Source organism: Rhinopithecus roxellana, chromosome 7 (assembly GCF_007565055.1).
Source record: "Rhinopithecus roxellana isolate Shanxi Qingling chromosome 7, ASM756505v1, whole genome shotgun sequence".
Classification (NCBI taxonomy): Eukaryota; Metazoa; Chordata; class Mammalia; order Primates; family Cercopithecidae; genus Rhinopithecus; species Rhinopithecus roxellana.
Genome location: NC_044555.1, coordinates 90,146,375 through 90,155,796, shown reverse-complemented (window position 1 = coordinate 90,155,796; position 9,422 = coordinate 90,146,375). Strand labels below are relative to the sequence as shown.

General features: G+C 43.4%; 1 pseudogene across 1 annotated transcript; it reads left to right on the top strand.

Annotated features, from left to right (window-relative positions):
- Positions 1-7,726: 7,726 nt before the first annotated feature.
- Positions 7,727-9,182, top strand: LOC104678114 (annotated as a pseudogene). Its single transcript, XR_004058448.1, has one exon. The product of XR_004058448.1 is annotated as a 3-hydroxyisobutyrate dehydrogenase, mitochondrial pseudogene (transcript).
- Positions 9,183-9,422: the final 240 nt, after the last annotated feature.

Genomic DNA, 9,422 nt, shown 5'->3' with positions numbered 1-9,422 from the left:
CTCAAGCCTGTAATCCCAGCACTTTGGGAGGCCGAGACGGGCGGATCATGAGGTCAGGAGATCGAGACCATCCTGGCTAACACAGTGAAACCCCGTCTCTACTAAAAAATACAAAAAATTAGCCAGGCATGGTAGCGGGCGCCTGTAGTCCCAGCTACTCGGGAGGCTGAGGCAGGAGAATAGCGTGAACCCGAGAGGTGGAGCTTGCAGTGAGCTGAGATCCGGCCACTGCACTCCAGCCTGGGTGACAGAGCAAGACTCCGTCTCAGAAAAAAAAAAAAAAAAAGATCAAAGTTGGAGGACTCACATGTCCCGATTTCAAAACTTACTACAAAACTAGTAATCAAGACAGTGCAGTACCGTCATAAGGATAGGCATATACATCAGTGGAACAGAATTAAGAGCTCAGAAATAAACCCTTACATTTGTGGTCAACTGATTTTGATAAGCGTGCCAAGACAATTCCATGGGGAAAGAGTAGTCTCTTCAACAAATGGTGCCGAGACAATTGGATATCCCCATGCAAAAGAATGAAGATGGACCTCTTCCTCACACAACACACAAAAATGAACTCAAACGGATCATGGCCTGAGTGTAAGGGCTAAACCTGGAAAATTCTTAGAAGAAAATATAAGAGTATGTCGTCATTACCTTGGATTTGGCAATGGTTTCTTAGACACAATAACAAAAGTAGAAATGACAAAAGAAAAAATAAACTGAGCTTCCTCAAAATTAAAAACTTTTGTGCTGCAAATGATCAAGAAAGTAAAAAGACAATCCACAAAATGGAAGAAAATATTTGCAAATTACGTATCTATAAGGAACCTGTATCTAGAGAACCTAAAGGGCTCAATAATAAAAAGACAACCCAATTTAAAAATAGGCAAAGGAGGCCGGGCGCGGCAGCTCATGCTTGTAATCCCAGCACTTTGGGAGGCCAAGGCAGGTGGATCACCTGAGGTCAGGAGTTCGAGACCAGCCTGACCAACATGGTGAAACCCTGTCTCTAATAAAAATATGAAAATTAGCTAGGCATAGTGGCGGACACCTGTAATCCCACCTACTTGGGAGGCTGAGGCAGGAGAATTGCTTGAACCTGGGAGGTGGAGGTTGCAGTGAACCGAGATTGCGCCATTGCACTCCAGCTTGGGCGACAGAGTAAGACTCTGTTTCGGGAAAAAAAAAAAAAAATGGGCAAAGGATTTGATAGACATTTCTTCAAAGAAGATATGCAAATAGCCAACAAATACATGGAAAGATGCTCAGTATCCTTACTTGTCAGGGAAATGCAAATCCAAACCAAAATGAGATACCACTTCACATCCGCTAGGATGGCTAGAGTCAAAATAATACACGCTGGTGAGGATGTAGAAAAATTAGAACCTTCCTACATTGCTAGTGGCAATGTAAAATGCTGTGGCAGCTGTGAAAAACAGCCTGGCAGTTCTTCCAAAGGCTAAACACTGAGTTACTATACATCCCAGCAATTCTACTCCCAGGCATATACGGAAGAGAATCAAAAATATGTGCCACACAAAACCTGTATGTTCATAGCAGCATTATTCATAATAGCTAAAAGGCAGATGCAACCCAAATGTTCATCAACAAATGAATGAATAAAGAAAATGTGGTATATCCATATTATTTGAATATTATTTGGCAATAAAAGGAATGATGTGCTGCTACGAGTTGAGTTGTGCCCCTCAAAAAGATATATTGAAGTCCTAACCCCCCAGCACCTCAGATTGCAACCTTATTTGGTAATATGGTCTTTACAGAGGCAATCAAGTTAAAATGAGGACATTGTGGCCGGGCGTGGTGGCTCAAGCCTGTAATCCCAGCACTTTGGGAGGCCAAGACGGGCGGATCACGAGGTCAGGAGATCGAGACCATCCTGGCTAACACGGTGAAACCCCGTCTCTACTAAAAAATACAAAAAACTAGCCGGGCGACGTGGCGGGCGCCTGTAGTCCCAGCTACTCGGGAGGCTGAGGCAGGAGAACGGTGTAAACCCGGAAGTCGGAGCTTATAGTGAGCTGAGATCCGGCCACTGCACTCCAGCCTGGACAACAGAGCAAGACTCCATCTCAAAATAAATAAATAAATAATAAAATAAAATGAGGACATTAGGATAGGCCCTAACCCAACAGGACTGGTTTAAAGAGGAAATTTGGACACAGAGGCAGGCACACATACGAGGAGAATGCCACGTGAAGATGAAGGCAGAGATAACAGTGACATGGCCGGGCGCAGTGGCTCACGCCTGTAATCCCAGCACTTTGGGAGGCCAAGGAGGGCGGATCACCTGAGGTCAGAAGTTCAAGACCAGCCTCGCCAACATGGTGAAACCCCGTCTCTACCAAAAATACAAAAATTAGCCGGGCGTGGCAGCAGGTGCCTGTAATCCCAGCTACTCAGGAGACTGAGGCGGGAGAATCGCTTGAACCCGGGAGGCGGACGTTGCAGTGAGCCAGGATCACGCCACTGTACTCTAGCCTGGGTGACAGAGTGAGGCTCCCTCTCAAAAAAAAAAAAAAAAAAAAAAAAGATATAAGGGTGATACATCTTATCTTTGGAATGCCAAAGACTACCAGCAAGGCAGCAAAAGCTAGGAGAAAGGCCCAGAACAGATTCTCCTTCACAGTCCTCAGAAGGAGCCATTCCTGCCAACACCTTGACCTCAGACTTCCAGCCTACAGAACTGTGAGACAATACATTTCTGTTGTTTTAAGCCACCCAGTTTGCAGTACTTTGTTACAACATGGATGAACCTTGAAAACATTTTGCAAAATGAAAGAAACCAGGCAGAAATGGCCACATATTATATGAGTCCATAATAAAAGTGTCTAGAATAGGCAAATCCATAGAGACAGAAAGTAGATTAGGGTGTGCCAGGGGCTGGGTGTGTGTTTGAGGTAGTGCTGGGATGGCTGCCTAATGTATATGGGGTTTCATGTTTCAAAATTAGATCGTGGTGGTGGTTGCATAACTTTGGGAATATACTAAGAACCACTGAATTATATATTTTAAAAGGGTAGGTTTATGGTATGTGACTTGTATTTAGTAAAAAATAAGTCCGGGCATGGTGGCTCATGCCTGTAATCCCAGCACTTTGGGAGGCCGAGGCAGGTGGATCACCTGAGGTCAGGAGTTCGAGACCAGACTGGCCAAAGTGGTGAAACCCCGTCTCTACTAAAACTACAAAAATTAGCAGGGCGTGGTGGCGGGTGCCTGTAATCGCAGCTACTCAGGAGACAGGAGAATCGCTTGAACCTGGGAGGCAGGAGAATCGCTTGAACCTGGGAGGTGGAGGTTGCAGTGAGCCGAGATCATGCCACTGCACTCCAGCCCGGCAACGGACTGAGACTCCGCCTCAAAAAAGTAATAATAATAAAATAAAATAAAAAAAGAATCACTTGAACCCGGGAGGCAGAGGTTACAGTGAGCTGAGATCATGCCACTGCACTCCACCCTGGGCGACGGAGCAAGACTCTGTCTCAAAAAAATAAAAATAAGGGCTGGGAGTGGTGGCTCATGCCTGTAATCCTAGCACTTTGGGAGCCTGAGGCTGGCAGATCACTTGAGATCTGGAGTTTGAGACCAGCCTGGTCCACATGGTGAACCCTCGTCTTTACTAAAAATAACAAAAATTAGCCGGGAATGATGGCAGGTGCCTGTAATCCCAGCTATTCGGGAGGCTGAGGCAGAAGAATTGCTTGAACCTGGGAGGCAGAGGTTGCAGTGAGCCGAGGTCGCAGCACTGCACTCCAGCCTGGGGCAACAAGAGCGAAACTCCATCTCAAAAAATAAAATAAAAGGCCGGGCGCGGTGGCTCACGCCTGTAATCCCAGCACTTTGGGAGGCCGAGGCGGGTGGATCACGAGGTCAGGAGATCGAGACCATTCTGGCTAACATGGTGAAACCCCGTCTCTACTAAAAATACAAAAAAAAATTAGCCGGGTGTGGTGGCGGGCACCTGTAGTCCCAGCTACTCGGGAGGCTGAGGCAGGAGAATGGCATGAACCTGGGAGGCAGAGCTTGCAGTGAGCCAAGATCGTGCCACTGCACTCCAGCCTGGACAACAAAGTGAGACTCCGTCTCAAAAATAAATAAATTAATTAATTAATGAAATAAAAATAATAAAAATAAATAAATAAAATAATGAAAATAAATAATCCCTCAAGCCTCAAGGAACAGGACAAGCCCCAGTGACTGTTCCTATTGTGGCTGGATGTTGAACCCACTGGTTCCTGGGGAAGCGGCTTGATTAAAAAAAAAAAAACTTGTGAAAACAAAAATAGGAGCCGGGCGCAGTGGCTCACGCCTGTTATTCCAGCACTTTGGGAGGCCAAGGCGGGCAGATCACTTGAGGTCAGAAGTTTGAGACCAGCCTGACCAACATGGAGAAACCCTGTCTCTACTAAAAATACAAAACTTAGCCGGGCATGTTGGCGCATGCCTGTAATCCCAGGTACTCAGGAGGCTGAGGCAGGAGAATCACTTGAACCCGGGAGGCGGAGGTTGCAGTGAGTGGAGATCACGCCATTGCACTCCAGCCTGGGCAACAAGAGCGAAACTCTATCTCAAAAAAAAAAAAAAAAAAAGAAGAAGACAAAAATAGGAAAGCCTGAAAATAAGTGAGTTATATATTCAGTTCAGGATCTTAGACTTCAAAAAGTAAACCCCAAAGAAGTAGAAAGATGGGTATAAAGTCTATAAGAGCAGAAATTAATGACAGAAAGGAAAGAAAAAGGCAATCAGTACAACTAAAATTTTGTTCTCTGACAAAACTACTAAAATAGAAAAAATTGTTGGGCACAGTGGCTGTCGCCTCTAAACCCAGTTACTCAGGATCCTGAGGCAGGAGGATCACTTGAGCTCAGAAGTTCAAGGCTACAGTGAGTTATGATCCCGCCACCGTACCCTAGACTAGGCGACAGAGTAAGACACCATCTCTAATTTTAAAAAGAAAAAGGAAAAAATTCCAGCGAATCTGATCATCAGAAAGGAGAAGAGAGAAAATAAACAATAATAGGAACAGAAAGGAAATATAACAAATGATAACAGTAGAGATTTTTAATAACATATGAGAACACTGTGAACAACCTTGTTCCAGAACATCTGAAAACTAAGATACCATGGAAAGATTTCAAGAAAAATACAGATTACCAAAATAGGAACTGATAATCAAATACCTCTCATGATAAGAAATATCAAGCTCACACAGTTTTACTAAAAAGTCTTACCAAACCTCCAAAGGAAAGATAATCTCTCTATATTAAATTATTATGAAATAATATATTTTAGAAAACAGAAATAGTGGGAAATTTACTCAGCCCATATTATGAGCTAATACAAATTTAATATCAAATTCACAAAACAGTGTTAAAAAATAATGTTTTAGACCAATCTCACTTATTAACATGCATGCAAAACTTCTAAATAAAATAACAAGCCAGATGCAGTGGTGCGTGCCTGTAGTCCCAGCTAACTGGAGGCTGAGGCAGGAGGATCCCCTAAGCCCAGGAGTTTGAGACCAGCCGTTGCAACATAGCAAGACCCCAACTCCAACAACAACAAAAAAAATAGTAACAAACCAAATTTTAGCAGACCTCATCTCTGATAAAAATAATACACCAGGCACAGTGGCTCACGCCTATAATCTCAACAGTTTGGGAGCCCGAGGTAGGTGGATCTCTTGAGCCCAGGAGTTCAAGACCAGCCTGGGCAACATAGTGAGACCTCTCTACAAAACATTTTTAAAAATTAGCCAGCTGTTGTGGTGCACACCTCTAGTCCCAGCTACTTGGGAGGCTGAGGTGGAAGGATCACTTGAGCCTGGGAGGCGGAGGTTGCAGTGAGCCGAGATTGTGCCACTGCACTCCAGCCTGGGTGACAGAGCAAGACCCTGTCTCAAAAAATAAATAAATAAAAATAAAAAGTAATGTGTTATGACTAAGTAGACTTTTATGAGGAATGCATCAATAAGGGTTCAACATCGGAAAATCTAGCAAAATATTTTATAGATTAAAGGGAAAATATAATCATTTCATGAGATAAAGAAGAGACAAACACTCATTATTTGAAACAAAACAGGCCAGGCATGGTGGCTCATGCTTGTAACCCCAGCATTTTGGGAGGCCAAGGTGGGTGGATCACCTTGAGGTTAGGAGTTCAAGACCAGCCTGGCCAACATAGTGAAACCCTGTCTCTACTAAAAATACAAAAATTATCTGGGTGTGGTGGCGTGCGCCTGCAGTCCCAGCTACTTGGGAGGCTGAGGCACAAGAATCGCTTGAACCTGAGAGGTGAAGGTTGCGGTGAGCCGAGATCGTGCCATTGCACTCCAGCCTGGGTGACAGAGTGAGACTCTGTCTCAAAAAATAATAATAATTAAGGCCAGGCACAGTAGCTCACGCCTGTAATCCCAGCACTTTGGGAAGCCGAGGTGGATGGATCACCTGAGGTCAGGAGCTTGAGACCAGCCTGGCCAACATGGTGAAACCCTGTCTCTACTAAAAATACAAAAATTAGCCAGGCATGGTGATGGGCACCTGTAATACCAGCTACTTGGGAGGCTGCAGCAGGAGAATCACTTGAACCCAGGAGGCAGAGGTTGCAGTGAGTCGAGACCATGCCATAGCACTCCAGCCTGGGCAACAGTAGCGAAACTCAGTCTCAATAATAATAATTATCATTATTATTGACTGGGCACGGTGGCTCATGCCTGTAATCCCAGCACTTTGGGAGGCCAAGGTGGGTAGATCATGAGGTCAGGAGATCGAGACCATCCTGGCTAACAGAGTGAAAACCCCATCTCTACTAATGACAGGGTTTATGCTATATAGTATATAATATATATCATATATGCTATATATTATGTTATGTTATATATAATATGTATATTATATCATTATATATGTTATGTTATATAACATGTATTATATATTTATATTATATATCATATGTATATTATATCATTATATGTTATATGTTATGTTATATAACATGTATTACATATATTTATATTATATATAATTTTATATTATATATTATATCAATTATATATATTATATATTATCTTATTTTTTAAAATAATTATTAGGTAATATATATTATATATAATTTTATATATAATTTATACAACATATAATAATATATAATTATGTATATAATTATATATAATAATTAACATTAATAATTAATAAATAATATATAATTAATATAATAATTGTATATTATATAATTTATAATAAATAATAGGTAATATATAATAATTCTATAATAATTTTTTTAAAGAAAAAACTTCTTTTTTTTTTTTTTTTTTTTTTTTTTTTTTTTTTTTTTTTTTTTTGAGACGGAGTCTCGCTCTGTCACCCGGGCTGGAGTGCTGTGGCCGGATCTCAGCTCACTGCAAGCTCCGCCTCCCGGGTTCACGCCATTCTCCTGTCTCAGCCTCCCGAGTAGCTGGGACTACAGGCGCCGCCACGTCGCCCGGCTAGTTTTTTGTAGTTTTTAGTAGAGACGGGGTTTCACCGTGTTAGCCAGGATGGTCTCGATCTCCTGACCTCGTGATCCGCCCGACTCGGCCTCCCAAAGTGCTGGGATTACAGGCTTGAGCCACCGCGCCCGGCTAAAGAAAAAACTTCTAAGGGAATTAGAATTAAAAGGAAATGTCCTTAATCTGGAAAAAGAAATCTATTTTAAAAATAACACTGTAGAGAGCGCGTGCGCGCGCGCCTTTCTCCGTGGCCGAGCAAGCCAGTCCTGCTGCACACGCTTGCCGTCTGTGGGCCCTCCGGGAGGCGGCGACGGTCACCGCGGGGAGGAGGGGCGGGGGCAGCATGGCAGCCTCCTTACGGCTCCTCTGAGCTGCCTCCGGTCTCCGGTACTGGAGCCGGCGGCTGCGGCCGGCAGCCGGCAGCTGTGCAGCGGTGTGTTCTAGGTCAGTGGCTTCAAAGACTCCAGTTGGATTCATTGGACTGGGCAACATGGGGAATCCAATGGCAAAAAATCTCATGAAACATGGCTATCCACTTATTATTTATGATGTGTTCCCTGATGCCTGCAAAGAGTTTCAAGATGCAGGTGAACAGGTAGTATCTTCCCCAGCAGATGTTGCTGAAAAAGCTGACAGAATTATTACAGTGCTGCCCACAAGTATCAATGCAATAGAAGCTTATTCCGGAGCAAATGGGATTCTAAAAAAAGTGAAGAAGGGCTCATTATTAATAGATTCCAGCACTATTGATCCTGCAGTTTCAAAAGAATTGGCCAAAGAAGTTGAGAAAATGGGAGCAGTTTTCATGGATGCCCCTGTTTCTGGTGGTGTAGGAGCTGCACGATCTGGGAACCTCACGTTTATGGTGGGAGGAGTTGAAGATGAATTTGCTGCTGCCCAAGAGTTGCTGGGGTGCATGGGCTCCAAAGGTATACTGTGGAGCTGTTGGGACTGGGCAGGCGGCAAAGATCTGCAACAACATGCTGTTAGCTATTAGTATGATCGGAACTGCTGAAACTATGAATTTTGGAATCAGGTTAGGGCTTGACCCAAAACTATTGGCTAAAATCCTAAACATGAGCTCAGGACGGTGTTGGTCAAGTGACACTTACAATCCTGTGCCTCGAGTGATGGACGGTGTTCCCTCGGCTAATAACTATCAGGGTGGATTTGGAACAACACTCATGGCTAAGGATCTGGGATTGGCACAAGACTCTGCTACCAGCACAAAGAGCCTAATCCTTCTTGGCAGTCTGGCCCATCAGATCTACAGGATGATGTGTGCAAAGGGCTACTCGAAGAAAGGCTTCTCATCCGTGTTCCAGTTCCTACGAGAGGAGGAGACCTTCTGAGTGTGCCCTTTGGCCATGGACACTGTTGGGAAGCAAACTCTGTCTTGGAGCCTCTTTCTGGCTCACTCCACAAGTAAATGGATTTAATCAAAGGTCGCCTATCTGCTTTTGATTGTCTAGGTCACAGTAATCCCTAGGATTTTTCCACCCATTTTTAACCACTTATTCTTTTTGTCTTTTTAACAAACATATTATCTGAATTTTTTTTCTGCAAGCCACTGATAGTCTCTGCTAACTAGCTGAATTGACCTTTTACAAAGTTTGATCCCTGAGCATCCTCAACTAAATCGTTGAATCCTCCAATCAGGATATTATCTGCTTTACTTTACAAATAAAAGCAAATCTTTTGTCAACAGGATGAAACCCATCTTAAAGAAAAGGAATTGGTGTGAAGAGAGAAGTTAGAGAAGGGATATGCAGTGAATTACTATCTGTGTCCATCAGGAAGTTTGTCCTGTTAACCAAATGGTTACCGCACTACCAGGGTTACTGGTTTATTTTCCAGGGAGCTGATAAGGCAGGAGAACTGTTGCAGCATGTTTTCTATTTGGACTCAGTCACAGTATGGT